Genomic DNA, 19,926 nt, shown 5'->3' with positions numbered 1-19,926 from the left:
ACCAGAACTGAAAGGGGAGAGGTAGAAAAAAGAAATGTTCAGACAGACAAGTGAAGCATTCCAAAATGCCATTTAGTCCTAAGAAAAGGTGATTTAGTGTAAATTGATGGATTCACGGATAAGAAAGTATCCCACAACATTCTGGTGAGGTAGGAGTACCACCTGGGAGTCGTCTTGTTCAGCCTGGATTTATTTTCCAAGAGGACAATGGCCCTAAACATTCTTCTAACTATTGCCAGAACTACATGCGACAGAAGGAATCTGCTGCATTGAAAATGATAGACTGGACCCCTCAAAGTCTGGACCTCAACCCCACCAAGCAAATTTGTAGGAACTTGGAAAATAAAATGGACAAATTTATTATAGATTCAAAGGAAATCCTTTGGCTTGAGTAGCAGAATGCATGGGATAACATTAGTGTTGAAGTTCTCAGGAAACATGTTGACACTATACCAGAGAGATATGCTGCTGTAATTGCTGCAAAAAGGTGTATATACTGTACCAAATATTGAAGTTGAAAGTGGATAAAAACAGTAGGACTCACTTCATCTGATACTTGTGCTCAGCGCAACCATCTGCATGTTTCATAGACATTATGAAATGAAATCATGTGTTGGAGGCAACAAAAAGGTCAATATAAACAGATCTGTCAGGTGTTCTAATAATGTTGGCCATCAATGTATATCTCAAACAGTGGAACTTAGTGATCTATAGAAGTATGAATATGGCAGAGGGAAAGTCATATGGAAACACAGAACTATGTAACATAATTGGGCCTAATTGCTCGTTAGCACACTGAAAAGGCAGTTAACTACCAGCTGTCTGTCAGGCTGCTGCCTTTGTTAAAGTTTGACAACTTCCACCAAGTTCCTTTAACATTACCCACCAGCAATCATTGTTGCTTTAGTCGCAATGGAGATCACATTTTCTCTTCCTAACAGTTTTTCACAACCTCAGGCAGCAGGCTTTCCCTGTTCTTCTTTCTCTTCATCTGACCTACACTCGTGGTTTTTTCTCCTGGGAGTCCTAATTGGTCCAGATCCAGAAGGCACATCACACACATATGTGCACATAAAAAGAGTCCAATTAAAACTTTGATAAAAATACAGACATCATCCACCGAGAATGAAGTAAAGGGGCTGAGGCCTGAGACTTACAGGACGCAGTTCTCTTGTTATGCCATGATAAAACAGGTCACTGTTTGTGGGTCTTCTGCATGTAAGTCTGATGTGTGTGTGAATGCTTTTAAATGTGTGTCTCTTCTAGTTCTTGTTAAGTCCCAGTTTGCCCAGCATAATCTTTTAATCAGCCTCTTTACCTGTGCCCTGCTGATACTGCTGCTGCTGGAATCAGTGTTCTCGTGGAATAATTGCTCAGCTTGAGTCTGAATATAGATGGTTGTTTTTTTTGGCCCCACATTAAAAGAAACTCCTGATTCTTTAAATCTCTCTTGACTTCCAACCTCCCTTCTTTCTCTGTCTCTCTTAACGCTAAAGGAGTAAAAGGATTGTAAAAGATTTAAGGAAAATGTCTGGGTAATTATTCTCTGACGCTCAAACTGAGATTAAGATTAAAAGCAGGAAATTTTACCATGAAGTGCTTTAAAACTGAAGTCCTGAGGTTGTGATGTCATATACTGTATATATGTAACACCGCACTGAGGTATCTCAGCCAGTTTCATTGAGATACTTACTGTATGTGTCAGTACTTAGATATTCTTTGGATGCTACATTTGGCTATTTTTTGAAAGGTATATACAATCATTTTATCAAAGGAAGTGTCATTCAATTACGTCTTAATTTGTTTGTTTGGAACCAAATTAAGGGAGACAAATTTGTTACATCATAATTTTTCCTCCTTGTCTTTCTCCCTTCCTCTGTCTTCTTTTCCTGTGCAGGTATCCTATCCAGTCACCCAGGCCAGGTTGCTATGGCGATCGAGATGACTAACCTGGGGTCCGTAACTACGGCCATAGATCTCTTGATGAGCTGTTTGATGTCTACTGCTTTGCTAAACAGCTTCAAGGTGGGAGTCAGGAGCTTATATCTTAAATGGGGGTTTAGTCACGAATGGGTTCAGTGAGCTGAAGGTTTGTAGAGCATGCAGGCTCACAGCACTCTGTGACTAATTCTCTGTTAGCACAGAAAGGAGAGGGCAGTAGAGGAGGAACAGAACAACTGTTGGTTATGAGAGGGAGAATGATCACAGTATTGAGTCAAGCTGTACTGTCTTGACCTATGCAGGCATTAGCAAAGTGGATCAGTAGTGCCTAAAACTCTGTCTTTCTATATGATGCCACAGGCAGAGATAATAAAGACCAACAACAGGTCATCAATATTTCTGGGACTTTTCATTCCTATTCAGCTTATGGCCTCCTGTTGCCAGTCTTACAGTGACACTTGTTTGCCATGGCATGCTTGAATTAGATTTTTACATGCTTTAGCAGGGTGCATGTTGCTGTCCTATGAGTGATATCGGTGTCTCCTAAAGCATTTGGAAAGTGTTGTCTCCTTTTCCACAGCTTAATACTCTGAAAATTTTGACTAAAGAGCAAAACAAAACTGGCAATAATTTATTGACTTTGAAGTAAAAAAAAAATAGAGAAAGACTGTATAATTATATTGTTGCAATCAGATAAGCCGGAAGTTATCTCCAAATTAGGGGCTTTTCTGAAGAATGTCCTTCCATTGTTTGAATAAGATCTGTTGTACTTCAGCCATGCCGTGTGCCATCATTATATATATTTTTTACTTGTAATTTATGTTCTGTTTGTGGCTCCATTCCATATGATTATGGTCTGAGCGTCAAAATGAAAGTGAAATGAAAAAAGGTGCTTCACCTTGCACTGTAACACTAATCTGAGCTTTTCTTCATCCTCCAGGTGAAGTCTTCCACTCTGCAGTTCAGGAGAAGTTGAGTCTGGCCACAGCCTCCATAAACTGCCATACACTGGGAGCTAAGCTGGCCACGGTGGGGCAGCTCTATTTGGCCTGGCAGGATGGTCTAGACCAGTGTGATCCCGGCTGGCTGGCTGATGGCAGCGTCCGCTACCCCATCAATGTCCCACGGAAGAACTGCGGAGGAGACGAGCCCGGGGTGAGGACCGTGTACAACAACCCCAACCGTATTGGCTTTCCTGACACCACAGCCCTGTTTGACGCCTACTGCTACACAGGTACAAGCCTTTGTTATTTAATGTGAAATAACTCAGCATTGTCTTCTCTTTGGATACACCAGCAGCTTATCAGTGAACCTCCTAATTGCACCAACTGCACTGCAAATTTGCATTAATATTTAGATCAAATGCTATCTTCAGATAACAGATAAAGCACATTAAGTCAACAAAAGTCTTGTTCCCTTTTGTAAAGTGAGACTGTTATGTGTTGCAGCCCAGCAGCCAGGGAGGGTCCAGGCTGCAGAATCACAGACTTGGTACCAGACTGCCAACACAATAGCAGAGGCCATCTCTTCAGTCACTGAAGTTCAGAACAGAGACCCTTTCTCCAAGACTGCTGGATTTGACTCAGACAACGCAGGACTGAACTCTATTGTTGGAATCAACAATTCCTCTGAGATATCTGAAGAGCATGTAGTCATCCATTTGAATCCAGCTCGGGGCTGGGATGAAAAACAGGGTGGACTCAGAAGCAGCAAGCAAAGCCAAGAGGAATCTTACAGGGGTGAGAGTAACAACACTTCAGGACGTTCTGACTTGGAGAGCCATGGAGGTTCTGCACATGAACAAGAAGATGATGGCCATTTTGGATCATCTGACACCCCTACATTATCCTCCATTGCTTCTTCAACACCTCAGGCTCAGACTAGTAATAGTGTGTTGGCTGAGTTTGTGAGCTCTCTGATGAAGCCCTTTAGGAATTGGAGAGGAGGTGAGAGGATGGAGGAGACAGAAAATAGACATTCAGATCTTGAGGGAATAGAAAACGGAAACCAGACACAGGGAGAAACATCCAGCAGAAACCAGAGTGAACCAAAACCCAGTGGAAACAAGGGCAAAATTGACAATGCCATCATGGAGCACAGGAGTGGCAGTTTTTCCTTCAGGGCTGCTACCAGTGGACTACAAAGTCCAGAGGACGGTCTGTCTGAGCAGGAGAAAGAGCTGATGCCACTGATTCCATTAGTGCCTGCAGTCCAACTCACAGAGCAAAGTGACACCACCACTCATCCAGGAGAACGAGCCTCCATTAGCTCTGCTGACAACCCTCCATCCACTGTGAACGGTATGAGCTCCACACTGACTGTTTGTGTTTGTGTGTGTACTTATTTAAGTTCAACCTTTTAATACTATAACTGAGAGGAAAATGTAAACAGACACTACATTAAAATGATACAGTTATGTATCAGACAGAGGTGTGGCACATTTAAATGTTAGTGGTGAATATACAACTTGTGTCACGCACAAGGAACAGCGCTTCTCTATAGCAATCTCTTGTCTTTTCTCTTGTGTAGACTGTAATATATTCTTCATCAGGGCAATTTGGAGTATCAGAATAGATTAAATTAAACAGTAACTGTAAACAAACAAAAGAGGCTAACCACAAATATAAAGCAAAAAGCTGGAGTGGAGACCAGCCATGGTTTAAAATCCTGCATTCAAACATGAGTGGAGAACAAAGCTTAGGGTGAGTGAGAAAAGGCCACACACATGCAGGGGTCCATTGTTAGAGTGCATGTGTGCTGAAGAACCTGAAGGCTCTGTCAGACAGGTAACATCCACAGCAGAGTGAATTACCCTCAGGAGAGCGACAGTACACTAACACCACAGGATAGATAAGGTCAGCATTCAGCTCTATTCAGCTCATGTCTTCTTGATACATCCTGACACCTAACCCAAAGGGACTTCCTCTTGCTTGGATTTCAACACCAAAAAGCAGAACATCTGTACTAATAGAAGCTGGATACAACTATAACACTTACTGGCATTAGCTCAAGGGAAGGATATGAAAAAGACTATAGTCTCTCCTACAGACAGCCAGAGGAATGATTCAGTAAGGTGAGAGGCTTCTCTCACATAGCAGTTGCTAGCCATATTAATATAATTACTCACTGTTATGCTTCGTGAGAGCAGAACCAACCTATAAGGTGTCAAGGAAAACCTAGGCATTAGTCTGCATGCGTGCCTCTTTGATTGAAGGGCAAAGCTTTGCATTGAAAACAGGATTTCAAAGAAGATTGGAGTTGAATTAAAGTATATTGATAATTTGAAAACTATCTCTGGATGTATTTTGATTTCAGTTAGGAGCAATTTGCTTTCATTAAAAAATGTCTAGACTTAAATGAGCTGAGCAAAAAGGCCAAACCTTCTCTCAAGGAAGTGTGTCTCTGATTCACGCCGGTTTCGTCAGCCTTTCCGACTACATTTTTATGATAGAGGACAAAGAGGTCTTTGCACTCACACTCAGTGTAGATGCTCCTGACATGATTCAAACAGCCTCATAATAACTTCCCCTCGGCCTCTTTTATTACATGCCATATCTGCAGATGGGATAAGGTGGCATTGGTGCCATCTCTCTCTGCCTCTCCCGTTGTCAGCCTCAATGCTCACAATTTAATATCATGTCTCCCTGACTTGAGGGATTCTCTCAGCCAGTATACTCCATTAACACAGTAGAGGCACCTACAGTGGAAGCACACAATTTCAGAGTCAGAAATACTTTATTTATCCCAGGTATTTAATTCTTAACATGGGTTTATGAAATGCAGCATTTCAGTGTTGAGTTTTCCACCAAGTTTCCCACCAACAGATGTACAGCATCAGAGCATTCTTATTATTATTGTTATTGTTATTAGTTATATTTTTGGGCATTTTCGCCTTTAATGGATAGGAGAGCTGAAGACAGACAGGAAACGTAGGGAGCAGAGAGTGGGGGAGGACATGCAGTAAATGCTCGAACCTGCGACCTCTGCGACAAGGGCTATGCCTCTTTACATTGGGCTGCTAGGCAAATGGTGCCCTAGCATCAGAGCATTATTTTAAGTATGTTCAAAACAGCACCACAAAATCTTCAGAATGTGTGTCTAATGGTCATCATTTATTTAACAGCTCATTACATACTGTAGATGATTATTCTCTCATCAGCCTGTAGTAAAGTCTGTAATTAGCTACTTGGATTATTAATAGGACAATTAGGCCAGTCTACATGGCTCTTATGGAAATGAACCTCAGGCTCATAAAGCTCATGGAGGCATGGGCAGCTGCACACCTTCTGAAAAATTCACAGAGGTTTTAATATTTCATGCATGGATATATTTGTGTACGTTGGACCCCTCTCTGAGTAATCTGCTGTACTTGGTTATGCTGCACACCCTCTGCTGTTTACATGTCAGACATGCCAACTGACCTGAGGACAGCAGAATAAGCTGAGCAACGATGATGAACCACCAGTTGGTCCACCCAGTAGCTCTACTGCACTGCAGATAAAAAAACACACACCAGCTGTGAGTCACACATGCAGACAGAATGAATAATTGATGCTGCAGACAGTGTTTGGTTGAAAGCTGTAAGCTGATAAGGCAGTGGACCACTTCGTCTAAATAAACAAGTCCAACATGGGAGCTTGTTGCGGAGCAAGTCATTTGCTTATCAAATCCCCAGTGCTGCTGTGTTTTTCCACATGGCTTCTCTCACCACATGAGAATGTGTTCCTGGAGGAGCTGGTTTGAGGTGGAATAATCCAAAAGGGAATAAGAAAAAAGGAACAGAGAGAAGAAGTGTGAAATTACTTTCACCCTTTCAGTTTGTTTTGTGTCAGTGTGTGGAAGTGTGCAATGTGTATTTATGGGCTTCCTCAAGGGATGGTAGGAACTCTAAAACTGCAGCATCTGCACTGAACAGGCCCACCAGTGAGGGAAGAAGTATGTTGTAGATACTACTGAATATTTAACATGCAAGGGGAGCTTTGCCAGATTAGTAAATTACAAAGTGATTGAGTCTGTAGAACGAAATACACACATTTCAGAAGTTATTAAAATAAAACAAATCAGTGTTGAAGAAAGGTAATGTACGGATGTAAACTGTACCCAAAAGTGGAAGTGGCCACTTTGATGCCATGGATTGGACTGTGAACCATTTTTCAGAGCTTATATGTCTGGCATTTGGCTTTTGCTATCTTTTTTTTGTTTAGGAGAAGTGACCATATTTGGATTAGATGGTTTAAAATTCCTTAATTTTTATTGACAGGTCACATAGTGACCTTCTTCATGACTATACTTCACTCTTAATGGCATTATTTTATTTACTAAATGGAACTAAATGTTGCATTGACACTATTCCAAATAAGTCAAAATGGTCAATATAAAGGACTGAGGTTGTAAACTGAAACGCAGATTGTTTTTTTTAGAAGATTTCCATTCCATTAAACTTATTGAAAATCAATTGAGTTCTATCTTCCAGACACTTGGCAGTATGCAAGTTTATGGCTCTTCTGCATTGGTCTACCTTTTCAAATTAGGCTACTTCAAAGTCTATGTGTCCAACATTTCCATCAACATGTAAGAGGAAATTCTGGGTTGTTTGCCATTCTGTTCCACCAAACCTTTACTTTGGTTGTGCTGATTGTGTCATTATTATAAGCCATTGTGAAAAATCCTCAAGTTTCAGAAATATATTATAATTCTGCTGTTCCATTGTCAGCTATCTGAACTAGTGGGTCACTATCCCAAATGTAGTCTTGATTCAGTTTTGAATCAATTAATTTTAAATAAGTGTTCCAGTTTGTTGATGGGCATATAAAACAGAGGCAAATGCAAAAATGAATGAATGAGTAAAATAAGCCACACATGGCTCAAATCCATACTCGTGAATCATGTTGCTGATTCCAATGGTCTTGTGTTTGTGTTATTCATTTTAAACTGTAAGAGTTAATCAAACTCATGTAAGCCAGAGTTCAGTTATAATTGCCTTTCCACATCTAAAAATTAAATCCACCCCCACCACCATCATCATGAAATTAATTAATTAACTATCCTATCTTTGTTCCCTTTAGAATTCACACCATCAGTTCCTGAAGAGAGATCACCACCTAGTGGAAATGTCAATATATCCAGACCTCAGCCTCCCAGAGCAGGCTCGACCTTTGATCTGGGCCTCAGAAACCACTTTCAGTGGGTCATCCAGTCATTACATGGCTCCAAACTAAGCCCTCCTGGAAATGTAGCCTATGTAGGCAAAGATCCCACCTTGGAGCCTATGGAAGCCAAAGCAGGGCCTATGGAGGTGATAACCCTGCCTCCCTCTCTTCGACAGGACAATTCAGAAATCTATTCAGGCCAGGGGAGGGATCAGGATGGAGATGATGCAAATGCTGCCAGGACCACATCAGGAGAGGAGAGAGAGGTGGAGGGAAGCAGTGAGGGAAACAACTCCCTTGCTGGATTTGGATTAAAATACAACAGCTTGGACCTGGACAGTGGTGTCAAACTGAGTCCTGAGACAGAGGCTACACCTAGCCAAAGTCAGACTGAGCTTGTGACTGTGGCAGAGCACACAACTCTGTCCCATTGGCAGTTAGCTGAACAGCCAACCACCCCACCTGAGGGCACCCAAGAACCTGACACAGCAGAGGAGGCCAGAGGGGAGATCTTCTATGTCAGCCGCCCTATTGAGAACCTTTCTTCTGCTTCTTCTAAAAGAGGAGAGGGTGGTTCAAATTCAGGATTCACCTCTGTTTTCAGGAAGCACATGAAGGGCATGAGTGGAAAAGATGTGGTGCCTTCCACTACTGAAGCCTTAGTGGAGATGCTGACAACCTCTGAGGTGACCACAGGGCAGCGTCTTCCTACCAGAGACTCAGAGAAGACAGATTCTACTGCCACAGCAACCACTTCAGAAAATTCCCCAGATTCTTTCACTACAACTGTGCCATCTATCTCCATCTCATGGGTTCAGGAAGAGAAAGAGAAAACGACTGGCATGTCAAACTTTCAGGGTGACCTCTCAGCTACTTCTGCACCCAGTGAAGGGTCTCAAAAGCCTACGGGTCTCATTCAGTCAACTTCCTTCCCCTCAGGCTCTAATGTTGCTGCAAAAGAAATGGAATCCAGGTCCGCAGTGTTGGAGTCCTTTGTGTTTGGAAGTCAGCGGACGCCTCTGGAGGCTGTAAGCAAGAAATCTGAGGAAATCAAATCTACATTGACACCAGACCAAAAAAGCAGCAAGGAATCAAACAACCCCTTTGGATTTCTTGTACCCAACTGGGCATTTGGGCTCATTCCATCAGGTATGTAAGCTCCCTGATTGTCATTATTTTTTATCTTGATTATGATCATTTATCTAATCAGTGGCATTTCATTTAATTATGTGTGCAGCTCCATGACATTCAGAAATATTAATCACATCAGTTCTCTCCTGAGGCGACACAGTACAGTAGCAGCAGTATGTAAACACTCCAGTGTGCCCTTCATCTTAATTCAAAGCCTAAAATAGACTCACCTTTAAGTACTGACTGTGTCTCATTCTAACATTCATCATGCATTCTTAATCCAGGTTGTTCTCCTTCGCCTACACATCCTCTTTCTTTCCTCCCCCTTCCTCTCATGTTGGTGAGACAAACAGCCGCAGAGAGCAGTTCAGTGCACTGAGGTGAGACCAACCAGGTCTTAGTGAAGTGAAGTAATTAGCGGGTCAGAGTGAAGGCAATTATAGGTGAAAAAGAGAGAGGCCGAGATCCAAGCACCCAACCAATCATCAATGTAGACACAAACTATGAAATAGGACTCGTAATCGACTGAAGACACTGCACCTCACTCATTTTCATTGTTGTCCATCTGTTCAATGTGCTATTTGGTACATGTCTGACTCAAATTTCAGTTTATTTTTTTAATTCCACTCCTGAATATGCTCACAATGATAGCAGTGTTGAATGTTTGTGAAGCAGCCTCTTTGATTTGTCTTGATTATTAATGACCTGCTGCTGTGGCAGAGTTAATAGACCAAAAATATTAAATCTCGTCCTTGTCAAAATTTGCAGTATTAACAACTAAAATATGTTTGCTCTGTATTCAATCTGTCCTTGTATACAAGGACAGATTGAATACAGAGCAAACATATTTTAGTTGCTATATTGTGTCCATGCTTCAAACAATTGCAACTCATTTACATTTATTCAGCTCATTGTGTCTGTTTTTTCCTTTTTAGATTTTATTTAGAAAAAAAGCTGTTTGGGATTCATTAGCTGCAGGAACAGGAAGCAATTTATGCCACCATTAACTCCAAATACATGCATCTCAGAGTAAAACCAAGCGGCAACCTCTGGCCGCTAGAATTGATGCCAAAGTCGATTTCTTGAGTGTCCGCTTAAATTTGGCCCTGGAAGTACCAGAAACCACATACATACCATTTTAAAAAAGTCAATCTTTAAAGCAGAAATAAACATGTTTACAACCTGGTACAAAAAATAAGTTTAGTCTGAATAGCTAATTTCTTTATTGGGACATACTTTACGGGGGTTAATTTTTTCATAACTTTTCATAACGCAGTTTCGAAGATGTTTAGATTAAGAGTTTCTATTATGAGAGGCACAGCTGACTTGAGGAGGAACACTGTACCTGTTGGTGAGGAGGCTTAACTCCTACTTCTTTACCTCACACTAGCTCGACAGAAGTTAAGTTGAGTTCAGCATTTCCAATATGGCTCCCAACGATGATTGGCTCCAAAACAGAATTCCAGAAACAGCCGGGTGATGTCACGGATACTATGTCCATTATTTATACAGTCTATGAGTAAAGCATGGAGCATTCAGACAAAATTATGTTCTTTCAAAAATAATACAATAACTTTACACTTTTGTCATTTATTTGAATGGCTGTTTTTATTCTTTTCTTGTATCACCTGTTTTGTCTTGACTTACATCAAATACCGTCTTTTTGGATCATTGACGTTCCACTTTCTTTATTGATGGTAACTCACAAACACTTTTAACCTGTCACCATCTTTGATCATTTCGTTGTTTTTCTTTTTTACATAATATTGTGAAGCAAGGAACACACTTTTTTTTTTAAATCTGTAAATTCATGGATGCGATTCATCTTTTCCGACCAGGATATTCCTAAATAAGTGCGGGTTATAAGCTGTGCTGGAAGGATAATTTTAGAACATCTAGAGGCTTTAATGTGAAATGATACTATATATGTAGAGGTTGACACCAAGATGTTGTTTTCAAACAGCAGTGAGTCATGGTAGTCGTGTGTGCTTATTTACAGGCTCTGATGCACTTAAAAATACTCTCAGCTAATTTGATCCTGTTTTAATCAGTGCTTTATTTTTGTGTCTTAGAAAGCAAAAACAAAACAAAACAAAACATAAAATATAACAATCATTGATTGTAATTGAGGTAAAACGTTCGGTAGTTGAGGCTATATCGCCCTGCACTAGTTCTAGGACACAATAAAGGATCATCCAGGTAACCTGTGGTGAACTGATATCTGGAATACCTAGTTTTGTTATGATGTAATTTAGTCCACATATGATTCAAACTCAGTCAAATGATTAATAAATGGCACATGTGGAACACATCCTTCCCTCTCCTCATTCTTCCATTCCTTACCTCCTCCTTACCCTCTTTCTTTTGTCTTTCTTTACTTCCTTCCTGTCTCCATTTGTCGTTTGTTATCAGAACAGCCTCAGTCCCTTCCGCATCCTATTTAGCCGTATATCAGGGTGATGAAATGCTGGTATATGATGCTATATCCAACCTTCCAATTCCCATCCCTCTGGCCTCCAGCTAAACCCACACAGATGGGTGGACAAACAGACACATTCAAGCTAAATATACTATTATGACGAGAAACACCAGTCTGCCAAGATTACGCCGTAGAACACCTAATCCCACCGCCATGTCACAGAATCACATGCAAACACACACGCAGGATATGTCTTAATCCTTATTGTGAGAGAGCAAAAGCATTTAATTTGGCTCTGTTTTTACTGACTCATATCATCATTTCCATATTGTAGAACCCTAAAGTATTTTGTTGGACTTTGTAAAACCACAAAAAGTTACTAAATTGGTTTCTAGACCAGAGTTTTCAGATATATATAGCAGTGTACCAAACGGTTCTGAGCTCTGTCATCAAGCAGTTTGAGTCATTGAAGCAGTGCAGGTGAAACAGTAATGTTGGCTGTCTATCCAGTCTGACACATGGATCACAGAGAAGGATGCCATTGAGTTATACCCTTCTTGACAACAGCCTGCTCCTGGGCTGAAGATGGATCAGACCTCTGGCAGCATCCACAACATGGCAGGCAGCCCTCAACCCAAATTACAGTGTGAAATTTGGATGAGCAGAGTCAGGTTGAAGTGTGTATGTGAGCACAAAGGGGGAATGGAGGAGATAAATTGAGACAGGGTCAGAGAGGGGTAGCATATTGTCAGTATGGGTGTGTGGATGGGTTTTCAGCTTGTCTGCCGGCTGTTTGAGACCTTGGATCAGCTTTCTGGAGCAGCAAGAGGGCATATTTTCAAATGCGGTGGTAAAGTCAGCCGTGCAAGACACTGCACCCAGGATTGCTCCCAGTGGCGTAGCTAGCAGCTTTTGAAAGTGTGTGTGTGTGTGTGTGTGTGTGTGTGTGTGTGTGTGTGTGTGTGTGTGTGTGTGTGTGTGTGTGTGTGATGAGTTAATACTGATAGGTACTTGGTATAGCAGTTTCTGCATCAGTGAATGAGCAGATTGAGCAGTCTCAAGACCAGAGAATGCCACAGACTAGCAAAAGGACTTTCATTTAAAAAACAGGTTTGTTGTTGTGATGGGGACTGCTGACTGTAAGCTGGCTAACATGTAACTGTGAGCCTTTCATCGTAGCAGAAAGGGGATACATTTAGCTTCATCTGTCAATAAGGTGAAGTGCTATCAAAGACAGACTCGTTATCAATCCTGGGGCTAAAGCTATCTAGAGAGGCAATAACACTCAGTAACTGAAGCAGAGGTAAGTCGGTCTAGCTGTGAGACATGTCTCTAACAGATCAGTTTGAAAGGAGGCGAATGAATGGATTTAAGTTAGAATGTAACAATGTGTGTCAAGGCTGGATATCAGGTCAGATTTGACATTTTTATTTTCTTCTCCCAGAGTCAGCACCAGTGAGTTTTCTGTGTTTGATATGTGCCAGGAAATTAACTCATAATATTCAGTGTCTCCATGAACCACATCAAGTGCTATGCTTGAGAGGTTCAGAGAACATCACATGAAGTAGTAATATTAAATTAAAATATTTTCTAGTTTTCCACAGTGCTTTGATTTTTTCACACTGAAAAAAAAAACAAAAAAAAAAACAGTGAGTGAATAATTCAGTGAGATATTTTTTGAGCAGTAGGCGAAAATATCAAGCAATTTTTTTTTCAGTGATTTTTTTATTTTTAATATTCTGCTGTGAGCGAGAAACAGTTGGCCCGCAGAGGCATGTTCATGGTATTATAAAGATAATTTATATTTTTTTCTGCCACAATAAAACCTGATGATTATTCAGCCTCTAGGAGCTCCACCACAGGCAGCTCTGTTTTATCTCTAGATTTTATGACCTAGAGTTCTCATTATGGAGGATGGATGACTGAATCTCTTGACTGTTACTGGGAACAGATCCACAGCAGAACTGAAAAAACAAGTTTTGTAGTTGTTTTTATGAACATTTTGTCATTTCACAGCCCTCTCAAGATCAGACTCAAACCAAAGTGCTGTGTTCACTTTAGTCACGTGGTAACAATGGATGCCAAGCCCAAGCTTTTTATCTTTTTCATGCACAACATATTCTTTTTCATTATGTGTTTGGTATAGAACAGTGCCTTGTCCTTTAAATACATTGTAAAACATGCTGCAAGAGACTTTTATTTTATTTTGCATTTTCTGATAGTTAGCTTAAAACAATCTGATTTAATCCCATACCATCTGAACATAAGGTGAACATTCTAAAATGTCAAACAGCCGAGAACTCCATCAACTGCACCACTAGGTAACTCGGGATCTCTCCTGCTCTCCAGTTTAGCTTAGAAGTTTCTTCAGTTGTCCTCCAGTGTATTGTATCACCTTTTCTTCCATAAACTCCGGCTCATAAAGTTGTCCACGTGTGTCCGTAGCAAATGGTATGACTGTGTGTTGTCAGAATCACTCATTATTAAGTTTAGTTGTATTTTTGTCACTTTGAAGCCACAGACCTGAACAGCTGATCAGTGTGCTGCAGGCAGAAGAGCTCGTCTGTGTTGTGTCTGCAAATAGTGCAAAAATGATTGGGCTTTCTGGTAGAAAAGTGAAGCGCCAAAAAAATCACTAGTAGAGAGTAGAACTAAATCGAGATGAGTGCTCGGGTCGGAATCTTTAGAAATTGGCTATATTACATGGCAAAATAGCCACGTCAGCTGAAAACTGTAGCCTAGCTTGCGTGCTGTTTCTCCCTGCAGTTTCTCATTACAGGGGCAGAGCTGAGCCACATCAATTGTGGCTAGTACAATTACTAGTGCCATAAAACGCGTACAACCCCACTTCAGAAACACTAAAATATCCCTTTAAGCAGACAACATAGTACCTCTTCAAAACCATATTTTACCTACTTAAAAAGACAGTCAGAGATTCACTGAGTGGGATTGTTTTGTTATTTTCTCCATGATTAATCCATTCCTGAGTGTGTATTGTCAGGTACGGACTGAAAAGGTCCCTAAGGGTGCAATGAGTTAAGCAGCAACAACATCACTGCTGACTGTCACCAGTTGCAAAATGATGGAGGTGATGAACAGAGGCAGAGAGCTTGACAGGGAGCTGTCAGAAGGAATATTATCTTCTGTGTGGAGTCATTGTGTGGCTGTGCACAGAGGACGAGTATAACCTGCTCGGGTTATGTCTGTACCCGTAACAACGCAGCATTCAGGAGCTATCAGATGAGATGTCAGGAAACTGCTTCCCTTTACTGAAAGAATATTTCACCTCTCTACCTGTATCAAACAGGTCTGTCTTCCTAGAGGACAAATAATGGAGACGAAATAGATGTGCACACACTTGTTGGTTTTTGGATCCGTTCCTTTGTGCACCTAAACATGCCTTTTATTACGTCTTTAGCAGAAGAATGTGGATATAAATTTATTCCAACGTGAGAAATGCTCAGCAGACAGTGGAAATGGGCCGATTATTATGCCTGGAGCATACCTAACAAGATATGAATAGAAGCATTCCTGAGATTTTCCATTTTTACTATCATCCATTTGCAGTCAGACACACACACACACATCTGCCATTGACTCAGCGAGTCACTCATGCAGACACTCACCGTCAAAAGAGCCACCTGCCTTCAGGGTCTACAGTGGATGTATGATTTTCTGACTACAGAAGAGGGTGAGTGCACTCAACTGGGGTTTTTCAGCTAACATATTGTCTGACTGACTTCACTTCTATTGATAAAGAAGGCATAGTGGAGCTGTGTTTGGTGGAGCGGGGTGGGGGATTCGTCTCCATGCCCAGTCACAAAATGTTATAAGGCAGCCAGCCGTGTGTTAGGCACACACATACACCTATCCCAGTAGGGAGCTCTCCTAGACAGGGCAGGGAAGAAGGCATCAGAAATGGCAAGGCAGGTAGATGTAAATGTGCAAATTATAGAGTCAGGTAAGCTCAGTGCTGGTTTCGAGGTATTTTAGGGAGCAAAGTTCAGAGTTTTTGCAGGCAGAATAGCTTTAAGGTCATGTGAAGTAGCTCTTCCTTGTTGAGTGTAAACTGGTCTTAAGAAAAATTTCCTGCCCATAGCTTCCTTACTCTTCATTCATGTCAGGAAGGCCAGCAAATCACATATACTGTATTCCAAAGTATGGCAGGGGGAGCAAAGACACGATGAAAAAAGTGGTTCAGATGTGTTGATGATGATGACAGTCCAGGTAATGCCATTTATTAAGGATAAATGGAGCTGCCACAACAGACCCTCAATTTCTTCATCTGTCTGGCAGTGCATGCTTGCTGAATTGGGTCGTATTGAATCCCTGACATGTTACTCCTCTTTGGTCCTCTCTGGGATGATTCAGTGTGACGAATGGTTCATGAGGTGCTCTCTACGAACATATTGTAAAGTGTGTGACTACTGATTGACTACTGGAGTGCTGACATCATCAGTGGAAAGTGGAGCAGGTTCACCAACAAGTAACTATCACCTCCATCCGTCTCCATCTTCTTCTTTCATCTCCCTCCTATCTGCTCTCCTTCCTCCCCCTCATGTAGCTCATGTCAGTAAATCAATCCCTTTGAAGTCATACCAACATTAAGTTCTGCATCTCGGTGCTGCAGATAGATATTATCTTTATTTCGTACCTTTTTTCAAAGTATGTATTCAGCCTGCCTTTGCAGTAACTGAAGCCCATCCTTAGTGAGGTCCTTGTTTGGCCTATGTGAGGATACTGTGATACATGGATCATGTTCTCACCCTGTCACTGTGGAGATGGAAATTTGGAGTTCAACAGATGACTCAGTGAAACTAAACACTTTGATCAAACATTCATTGCAGATACTTGTCGGGTTGCCTCGATAAAGTTCCAGATGGGAATTTTCTTCATGGAGCGAACATATTTAAACACCTTTCTGTCATTTACGTCAGCATTGTTATGAACGACAAACCTTCACAGGTGGAGCTGGAAACACTGAGATTAAAGCTTGAAAAATACAAATGTTCTGTAAAATTATTAGTTACCTGATCTATCTCATTTTGGTTTTGGATGTAACATTAGCCCTCACTTGACATTCCGCACAGACAGGGCAACTCACACTAATGTGTAATGAGTGCCATCTCCAGTGCTGCATCATCACTAAACACATTAAACACTTGTTCTCATGGAAGTGACTAAAAATATCTCACACTACAGACTCATTGAGCCATCACAGTGATGATTCCATCAGCTGTATTCAGGCCCATACTTTTCAGTTCAGTGCAGTCGTCCATATGGCTCTAACTGCTCTGTGAGCCTCGGTACCTTTTAGAGAAGTACTGTAGCATTAAATTTTAACAGGGAGCTCTTGCTGGGCCCAGGTGATGGCTTATCACGCTCAGAGACTCGGGCCACTTGTACAGGCTGAGGCGTGATCTGTGTCTCAGCAAAGCTATTACAAGCTTCAGTGGGTCCGAGTACAGTAACACACCAGGCGATAAGCAGGTGTATGTAAAGTGTGCGTGCAGTTTTGCTGTGAAAATGTGTTTTTATTCGTGCAGATTTTATACTTCCTGTCAGCACAGCCTTTTCTGCAGCTTTTATCATGTCGAAATTGCTAACCGCCTAACTTCAGACTTAGTGGTGTGCCAGACATTTATCTTATCCTCATTCTGGTTGTATGGCCTATTCCTAATCCTGATGTATGTGCAGGTTGGCATCAGGTAAAGACTCTAATTTATTTCCCTCTTGAGAAGCTTTAAAAAAATCTGAAGATTACACCATCAAGAAGTAAAATGTCACATCAGGGAACAGATTTCACAAGACTGAGGAGAAATTGCCGTATGTGATCCATTTCAAGGAGGAGAACTCAATATTATGTAAGAGCTTTTAAAGCTTAACTATTAGTTAAGGCTAATGTAAAGCTCTTTTTTTATACCTGCTGATCCCCATGTGTCTACTTGACAAATCGGAGGGCTACATAGTCTGTCTTTCTCTTCATCCCCTCTCATTTTGTCAGTCTTCAAACAGAATAGAAGAGACGACCTATTTTAGGACCAGTGTGCAATTAATCATAAGCTAGCAGCAAGCGCTATGAGAGAAGGAAATGTCTGATTGCCCTTTCTGTGACTTTCTGTCCATCACTAGTTTCTCTCTCTTCACCGCTAACTAAATTTTAATTTGTTTCCTCTACTTCCTCCTCTTTCATGGACCAATACCAATTTTTAATTTGGTTTTCACTTGCATATTAATTCTTAGTTTCAAGTCTTTGCAAACACTCACACATTCCTAATTAAAGAAATAACAAAATGTGATCCAAAGAAAACATTTCTCTGGCCTGAATGTTTGAACACCAAATCTAGTTTAAGTTGCATGGCTGCTTCCACTATATGCTGCTGCTGACATATCACACAATCCACAGCTGCTTCATATCCTTACACTGTGGCCTATATATGGCATCATCACTCAGACTTCTGTGGACAGATGGGGTAGAGTACACAGTCTCATTTGTGTGTAATAAGTTGTTACTAATTATCTGAAGATTGCATATTCTACTCTGCTATACACTTCAGCTTTCAATCTGTACCACATACAGCAAAGCTACCTTTCATCGGTGCTGTAGATCCAGCTTTGCTCAAGTTTTTCTATTAGCAATTTATGAACAACCCCAATTCCAAAAAAAGTTGGGACACAGTGTCAAATGTTAATGAAAAAGAATGTGATGGTTTGCAAATAATTGAAAGCCCAACTGAAATCTTATATTAGGCAAGAATTGACTGTAAAACTGAATTGCCCTTCTGGGACCAATAAAGTATTCTGAATCTGAATCTGAGAATTGGGACAAGTCACTTCAAAAACTCTAGATACTGGTCTCCAAATGCTTACATAGTATAGTTATAAGAGTTTATGCAAAACAATTTTGAAACATGTTTTTGGTTTTAAATGTAAAATGGGCCTTTTTTTTTTCATAAAACAATCAAATTTTTCAGTTTTAACATTTTATATGGAGTCATTGTACTGTTTTCAATTAAATATATGGTTTAAATAATTTGCAAACCATTTCATTATTTTTCTTTCCTATTTTCTTTTACTTTTTCAATGAGCCCATTTTAACATTTTATTTTTTTGAAATTGTCACGATGGGGGAAAAATGGAGGAGGACCCATGTTCAGAAAATTAAGATTTTAATAATAAAAGAACAAAAGGTGAAAAAAAAAAAGGTAAAGGTACTAAATGTCCAAGAATCAAATCCAAACGAAAACAAAGGGAACACAAGGATAAAGAAACACGGGGAACACAAGGAAGACTTACAATGGTCCAACACAGGACAAGAGAAACAGAGGAACTGAATACACTGAGTTTAATTAACAGGTGTGGAACACAGGAAACACAGGAGAAACTATCCGGTTGCAAAATCCGGTGGAAATTCATAGACTTTTTAGAGCATTTTATGATCAAATTTTTCATGAATCAATTTTTTTGCACTAAAACAAAGGTTATTATGTTATGATTTTAGTGGTCAGACCCACTTGAGATCAACTCCGGCTGTGCGTGGCCCCTGGACTGAAATGAGTTTGACACCCCTGGACTAGACTAAGACTACAAGAAAATACACAAAAGAATACAAATGAAGTGTGAAGTTAGGAAGTTAAAGAGATGATGTAGAAGAAAGACAGTAAAAAGGAATTTTCAAAGGTATAAATTGATTTAAACATCTTTTGCAACACTTTTAAACATCTGTGGCTTAGGATGAAATACCTCAACTTATATTGTATTGATTGTGAAACTTCTGCACATTTGTACATTCACACACAGCTATTTTTTCTTCATTTATTTCAAAAGGTAAAACTTGATATATTCTTCATACATTACATGTAAAGTGAAATATTCAAGCATTGTTTTTTTTTTTATTTTGATGACTATGGTATGAAGATAAGATATCCAGTATCTCAATATTATTCGAATAGTTCTCCTTAGATCAAATAAAATGATTAAATACAGACATATCTAAGCTCTAAAAAGTAATTTCAATTATCCACTCAATTACTACTTTGGGCTCCTTTACAACAAATTTCAGCATCAGTGAGGTGTGGCATTGAAGCTATCAGCCTGAAGCACGGCCGAGGTGTTATTGAAGCTCAGGTTGCTTTAACAGCAGCCCTCAGCTCATCTGTATTTTTGGGTCGGATGTGATGGATGATATTGAATTTTTCAAGATATTCAGACTTTTATAGCTGCACTTATAAAAGGGATAATTAAGCTGTCTGGAAAACGGATTCTTCAGTGATGGATCATTTCAAT

At 40.4% G+C, this 19,926-nt stretch overlaps 1 pseudogene; it reads left to right on the top strand.

Moving 5' to 3' along the window:
* The window catches only part of LOC117807484, a 68,006-nt pseudogene that overhangs the window by 9,059 nt on the left and 39,021 nt on the right, over nucleotides 1-19,926 (top strand).

The sequence above is a fragment of the Notolabrus celidotus genome, chromosome 2 (assembly GCF_009762535.1).
Source record: "Notolabrus celidotus isolate fNotCel1 chromosome 2, fNotCel1.pri, whole genome shotgun sequence".
NCBI lineage: Eukaryota > Metazoa > Chordata > Actinopteri > Labriformes > Labridae > Notolabrus > Notolabrus celidotus.
This window is presented reverse-complemented; position numbering and strand designations above follow the sequence as displayed.